The 6,604-nt window shown below is 60.8% G+C and overlaps 1 long non-coding RNA gene across 1 annotated transcript; it reads left to right on the top strand.

Moving 5' to 3' along the window:
* Positions 1-2,138: 2,138 nt before the first annotated feature.
* On the top strand, positions 2,139-6,261 carry LOC149125858 (uncharacterized). The gene is made up of 2 exons (XR_016210278.1): positions 2,139-2,432; positions 5,921-6,261. It is a non-coding gene; the product is annotated as an uncharacterized LOC149125858 (long non-coding RNA).
* The last annotated feature ends 343 nt before the right edge of the window (positions 6,262-6,604 follow it).

Genomic DNA, 6,604 nt, shown 5'->3' with positions numbered 1-6,604 from the left:
AGGCAGCCGCGCCGTCATCTCCAAATGCGTCACCACGCAGTGGCTCTTCTGGAAAATACGTGAAATTTCAAAGGCACTGGGCCTCGGCTGGACTCCTGGGAGGCCCGTGTGTCTCCTGCTTTAAAATCATTCTCTGTGCGTGACAAAACACTGCCTGGGGGCCGCTCTAATTCTCTTGTAACAGGCTTCTTAGAAAACTTGGTTAACAGAACTCTGAAAATCCGAATTCTCTCCTTCTAGTCTCTCCAGTGCACGTGACCATGAAAGGCCTTAGGGAATAAACAAAAACACCCAGCGTCCAGATCTCCGCTTCTGATCCTGCTGCACCATGAGCAGGCTCGAGCCGCACCTGGGAGGAATGGAGATCCCAGGCCTGGGTCTCTGGCCGTGCCAGGGAGCAGGGAATTGAGGGCACCCAGCCCTGGGTGTGACGGGCATGTGGAGGTCTGAACGCGGGACCATGAGGTCCTGGAGGGATGGGGACCCTGGATTTAAAATCCCTGAGTCCACAGAGCTGGAGAGGGGACAGATCAGCAGCCCCTCTGCAGAGGGGCACAGCTGCTGGCAGAGGTGGCGGGGGGTCAGGACGAGACGGTTTCGTCCCTGCGACCATCGAGGCCGGGAAGGGCACTTCCTGAAGCTGAGGCCTCTGGAGAGAAGTTGTCTGTGGTGCAACGGGTTAAAGCCCCAGCCTGCAGTGCCGCATCCCATAGGGGCGCTGGTTTGAGTCCCGGCTGCTCCACTTCTGATCCAGCTCTCTGCTGTGGCCTGGGAAAACAGTAGAAGATGGCCCAAGTCCTTGGGCCCCTGCACCCACGTGGGAGACCCGGAAGAAGCTCCTGGCTCCTGGCTTTGGATCGGCTCAGCTCTGGCCGTTGCAGCCACGTGGGGAGTGAACCAGCAGACGAAGACCTTTCTCTCTCTCTCTGTCTCTCTCTCTCTGTCTCTACCTCTCTCTGTACTTCTGCCTTTCAAATAAATAGTAGTAGTAGTAGGAGGAGGAGGAGGAGGAGAAGGAGGAGGAGGAGGAGGAGGAGGAGGAGTTGTCCGTTGTTACGGGTGAACTGTGCCGCCCTCCAAATCCATACGTGGGAAACCCTGCACCCCAGCCCCTGGCTCCCAAGGGTGCCGTCCCACTATGGATGGACAGAACGCACCTGTGCCCCGAGGAGCATCACTGCACAAATTGCTCCCCTGGGACTGAACAGGCGAGACCATCAGACAGGTCCCGCCTGCTGGATGGCACTCACCAATCACAAATGGACAAAGGCCAAGGCCGAGCAGGGGCGGGCATTTGGCTTGATGGCTAAGATGCCGCTCAGGAGCCCATAGCCCATTCCCAAGCACCCGGGCTCGAGGGCCTGACCCCACGTCCGCCTCCAGCTTCCTGCTCATAAGCGCTCTGGGAGGCAGCAGGTGGGTTAGGTACTGGGTCCCTCCCTGCCACCAGCATCAGAGACTGTGGGCTCCTGGCTTGGGCCTGGCCCAGCCCCGGCTGTTTCTGGCACTGGGGAGGAGGGTGAGCCAGAAGGTGGGAGATTGTATTCTGTCTCTGCTCTCTTTTAAATACATAAAAATAAATGAACCCAAGCAAAGCAAAGCAGGTTAGCTGTTCCAGGCTAAACTGGACGAAGACCCGCCACTGCAGCCGCGCGCTGTGATCAGACCCTGCGTCCCTGGGGAAGCCACAGAACATTAGGGTCGGGGGAGAAAGCTGGCATTGGGACTGTCAACCAGTGCTACCACGCCAGTGCTACTGCCACAGATGCGGTTACGCCGGCGCAGTCCGGGGCCCTGGCTGCCCCTGTCCAGAACCTGGGGGTCCCCTCCTGGGTGCCCGGCGTTTGCGCCTGTGCTCAGGAGTCCTCGCCTGCTCCAGGTTCTGGCGACCTGACCTGCCATCACAGAGCTGAGAGCTGTGCCTTGGGCTTGTCCTGGACTCCCTGGGGCTGGCAGGAGCAGCGCTCTGGGTAGTGAGGCCGGCAGCAGCCTCCGCCCGCGCAGGGCTTCCCGCCCCTGGGGTCTTGGAGCACCGGTCAAGTCCAGTGCACACCTCGACCCCTCAGGGCAGCCCTTCGGTTTGCCAGGTGTGCCGGGTGTGGGCCACGGCCCCTAAGTGTTGGCTCCCCTGCAGCCAGGAGACGCAGCTCAGCGCCCACGCCTGTCTCAAGGCTTAACGTGTGATAAAGAAAAGTAAACGGCAAGTGACAGGAGTGAACCAAAGCCACTTACTGCCTACAGCTGCTGCTCGTGCGGACTTTCCAGCCGCCCTGGCCCCCGGCACGCGCTGTGAGCCGCGATCCTCCCCGTGGGACGCGGGAGCCTGGAAGACAGCTGTCCCCGCACGCCTGGCCGCACCTGCGCCCTCGCCGCTGTCACAGCGCCTGTCGCCAGGAAGAACATCCACTCCTGGGATGCGGAGGAGAGAACAGGTAAGCCTCCCGCCAGGCAGTCTCATTTCCTTCCATTTGCATACCATGAATATTCAGACGTCTCCCCTCCCCCTCCCCACCTAGCATCACTCGGGACCGGAGGAAGTGCACGCTTGCTCTTCAAGGCTGTCGGCAGCCCAACCTGAGACAGAGGGAGGTGCCCGGGCCTGCACCAGGCTGCGGGGGGCCGGTGCCTCCCCTTCCTGTGGCTAGGACAGCACTTTCCTGCTTGCTTTTGTCAGCAGAACATTTTCCTAGTCTAGGTCGGGGGCTGGTTATTGATGGAGCGGGCACGGAGCCCCCCGTGTCTCCTGCACAGGTTGGCTGTGCGACTTTGACAGTGCGGACCAGCGAGCAAGAAATGTGATTTTTGACTCAGACTGAAGGGGGGAGGCTGGCGAGGGCCTGAGCTCTGCAGCTCAGTGGGAGGCCAACACGCGGTCTCCAGCAGCAGGAGGGAGCCGGTGCCCAGGCTTCCTGCTGCGGACCGGACCTGCGATTCTCCCTTTTCTGTGGGGCAAGACCACCTACAGGCTGCTCTCCACTGGGACGGCGGGGGACCCCGTCCCGCTACAGAACGCCTTGTGCAGGAGGCTTCTGCGTTACTGGCCCCGCACCTGGGCTGAGAGCAAAGCCTCCTCCGTGGGGAGGGCAGCGGGCACCTGCAGGGCTGCGGGAGCAGAGAGTGCGGTGCCCGGCAGTAGTGAGCGGTGCACTGAGGTGAGGCCGGCACGACTCGCTCTTCGGGGTGACGATTGCACAGCCGTCACCTCCTCGTGCCTCGGGACAACGCAGGGAGCTGGTCCACTGCACACAGAAGCGGCTCCTTGTCCAGGGTCTCCGGGCCTGAGTCCCTCGCCGGCACCAGACCTGGCTGTTCTGAGCCTGGAAACCCCACCCACCCAGCCTCCCTCTAAGGCTCTCACTGCGGAAGGCACCAGCGAGGAAAGCCAGCGTGGAGGAGCTCAGAGCAGCATTGCAGGAGGCCCGCGGCCCTGGACCAGCTCCGCATCAGAGCCAGGACGCTTGGGGGCCCGGCACCCGCTCCCTCCCTCTGTGCCTCTGCCCAGCTTCCCCCTCTCCTGGAGTCTCCTCCTCCGGCCCCAGGCGCCCAGCAGAGTGGGAATCACGAGGCTCTGAGTGCTTGGCTGGAGACAGAGTTGTGAAGGCAGCCGGCAGGGCTGTGGGTGCCCCACACAGGGTGCTCACCGCGGGCATCTGGAGGGACCCAGAGAGGGGCTCCCTGGCTCAGAAAGGAGAAGGAGCGGCCCCCAGGCCACACAGCTTTGGCAGGCAGGGCTGAGCCACGCTGGCCGCTACCTGGGGCGGGGGACATCCACGGGCCCATCCAACCCCTTGAGCTCCAGTGTCTACTCCAGATGGGCCATCATGACCTCAAAGCCATGTTGGTTCAGGGGAGGAGAAATTCACCACCCCGGTGCAGGCTGGGAAGATGATGTCAGGATACAGAGCTCCGTGTGTCTCCCTGAGTGGCCAGGGCTGGAGCTGGGCCCAGGGACGGGGGGACATGCACGTGGGCTCGCCACGGCTTCCCAGCCCCCTCTCTGCGCCTCCCCTTGCCCCGTTCCTCCTGTGTGCTGCCGGGCGTGCCGTTCCGTGGCACCGAAAGCTCTGACTGCTCACTGTGGCTCCTGCAGTGCCGGCTGCCACGTCTGTATCTCTTGGGGACAGAATCCTCCAGTCCCTGGCTGGCCAGGGGCGTGGCTGGCAGGCGGTCAGGTGACTGTGTTTGGCTGCCAGAACCTAGGCAGGCGGGACAGGCATGTGAGGCGTGCGAGACCCCAGCCTCCTGCTGATGCAGCCCCCGGGAAGGTCTCTGTGGGAGACCTCGACGGAGCCCCTGGCTCCCGGCTTCGGTCGGCCCAGGCTAGTGGACACTGGGGGAATGCACCACCAGAGAAGAGCTCCCGTTTTCTGTCTCTCAAATAAATAATTTAAAGAAAAAATGCTCACTTAAAAAACATTTAAATTGTGCCTGTATTGAGCCCGTGTAGATGTTTTTCTTGTCGTGATTTGCTAAATGAGATGGCACAGGACAGTCACACAGCACCGGGCATTGTGAGCCTTCGGGGACGGGTTCCCGGACACGGAAGGATCTCTGCAGGTTCTGGGCAAATGCTGGGCACGTCCTAGAAGGACTTCAGCAGCCGCAGGTTCTTCCATCTTTATGGGGCCCAGGACCAATCCCCTGGGGACCCTGAAGGGACCAGCAGCACGCACAGAGCAGCCCTGTAATGCCAGCAATGACCAGAGCCCTGTGGCCAGAGGTGAGGGACACCCCGAGTGCCCAGGACTGGGAGAGGCGGGGACACTCTCCCCAGAGCCTCTGGGGACCAGTGGCTCCGTCTCACCTTGAGCTTGGACTTCTGGCCTGCAGAACTGCGTGAGGATAAGCACAGCCCTCACGCCATAGCCCAGCCCAGCTTTGGCCGTGGTCCACCGGAAGCCTTGTCCTGGCCTTTTGCATGTTGGCCATTTGCAGGAAGCTGTGGTCAGTGGATGGCCAGAGAGTGGACACTGGGGCTCTGTCACTGCAGTCCGGGAGTAACTGCGGTCAGTTACTGTGGCTCACTTGGTTAATCCTCTGCCTGCGGCGCTGGCATCCCATGTGGGAGCCGGGTTCTAGTCCCGGCTGCTCCTCTTCGAGTCCAGCTCTCTGCTGTGGCCCGGGAGTGCAGCGGAGGATGGCCCAGGTGCCTGGGCCCTGCACCCCATGGGAGACCATGAAGAAGCACTGGCTCCTGGCTTCAGATCGGAGCAGCGTTGGCCATGCTGGCCATTTGGGGAGTGAACCAATGGAAGGAAGGCCTTTCTCTCTCTCTCTCTCTCTCTCTCTCTCTCTCTCTGTTTATAACTCTGTCAAATAAAAAAAAAAGCACATGTCCAGAGAGTGGACACAGGGGCTCTACCACTGCAGCCCAGGAGTGGCTGTGGTCAGCGCATGGCCAGAGAGTGCACACTGGGGCTCCGTTGCTCCAGCCCAGGCGTCGCCGCAGGCCAGTCGCGCGGTCCGGGGAAGCTGTTTGTGGACTGGAGTTGGATGCTCATGCGATTTTCCCATCACACAGCGTTCTCCTGCCTTTGACTTTTCCCAGCTATTTGCAGATGTGCAGGCTGCACTGCGCTGACCGGCGTCTGGGAGCGGGAGGGGTGGGTTTTGGCTGCAGCCCTGCTGCTCTGTGACCCGGGAACAAGAAGAGTCACAAGGGTGGGGGGAGGGGAGCGAGGGCCGGATGGGGATTCTCTCGGGCATTGGCTCACTGATGCCAGGGCTCAGGTGTCGCACACCTGGTGGCCACAGCCAGATGCCCTTCCAGAAGAACCTGGCTGTTTCTGGTGGGCGAGCAACCCCCAGCCACCCCCTCAGTGGCCACACACGCTTTGGCTTTAAATATTGAAAGGCTGGGGCTGGTGACTGTGGCATAGCAGGTAAAGCCATCGCCTACTGCGCTGGCATCCCCATGTAGGTGCAGATCGAGTCCCGGCTGCTCCACTTCTGATCCAGCTCTCTGCTGTGGCCTGGGAAAGCTGTGGAAGATGGTCCAAGTGCTTGGGCCCCTGCACCCACGTGGGAGACCTGGAAGAAGCTCCTGGCTCCTGGCTTCGGATCGGCGCAGCTCTGGCTGTTGTGGCCATCTGGGGAGTGAACCAGCGGATGGAAGGCCTCTCTTTCTCTTTCTGCCTCTGCCTGTCTGTAACTCTGCCTTTCAAATAAATAAATACATCATAAAAATATGTAAAAATAAAACATTAAAATGAATAAATATTGAAAGGTTTTAAAGCTTAAGAGTTAAATAAACAGCTTTAGACTGACGTGAAATGGCTCTGGGTGAAAAAGCTGGGTGCACGGATTGCTCTGGTGAGCTGCCTCCCCTGTGCCCACACAGTCAAAAGCCTGCTGGTGGGGCCGGCACTGTGGCATGCTAGGCTAGTTCTCAGCCTGCAGCACCAGCATCCCGTATGGGCGCCGGTTCGAGTCCTGGCTGCTCCTCTTCCCATCCAGCTCTCTGCTGTGGCCTGGGAGTGCAGTGGAGGATGGCCCAAGTGCTTGGGCCCTGCACCCACGTGGGAGACCTGGAGGAAGCACCTGGCTCCTGGCTTCAGATCAGCTCAGCTCCAGCTGTTTAGGAAGTAAACCAGTGGATGGAAGA

Source organism: Oryctolagus cuniculus, chromosome 7, assembly GCF_051225735.1.
Source record: "Oryctolagus cuniculus isolate XC-2025 breed Fujian yellow rabbit chromosome 7, ASM5122573v1, whole genome shotgun sequence".
NCBI classification, from domain to species: domain Eukaryota; kingdom Metazoa; phylum Chordata; class Mammalia; order Lagomorpha; family Leporidae; genus Oryctolagus; species Oryctolagus cuniculus.
Note: the sequence above shows the minus strand (reverse complement) of the source record. Positions and strands in the feature narration are given on the sequence as shown.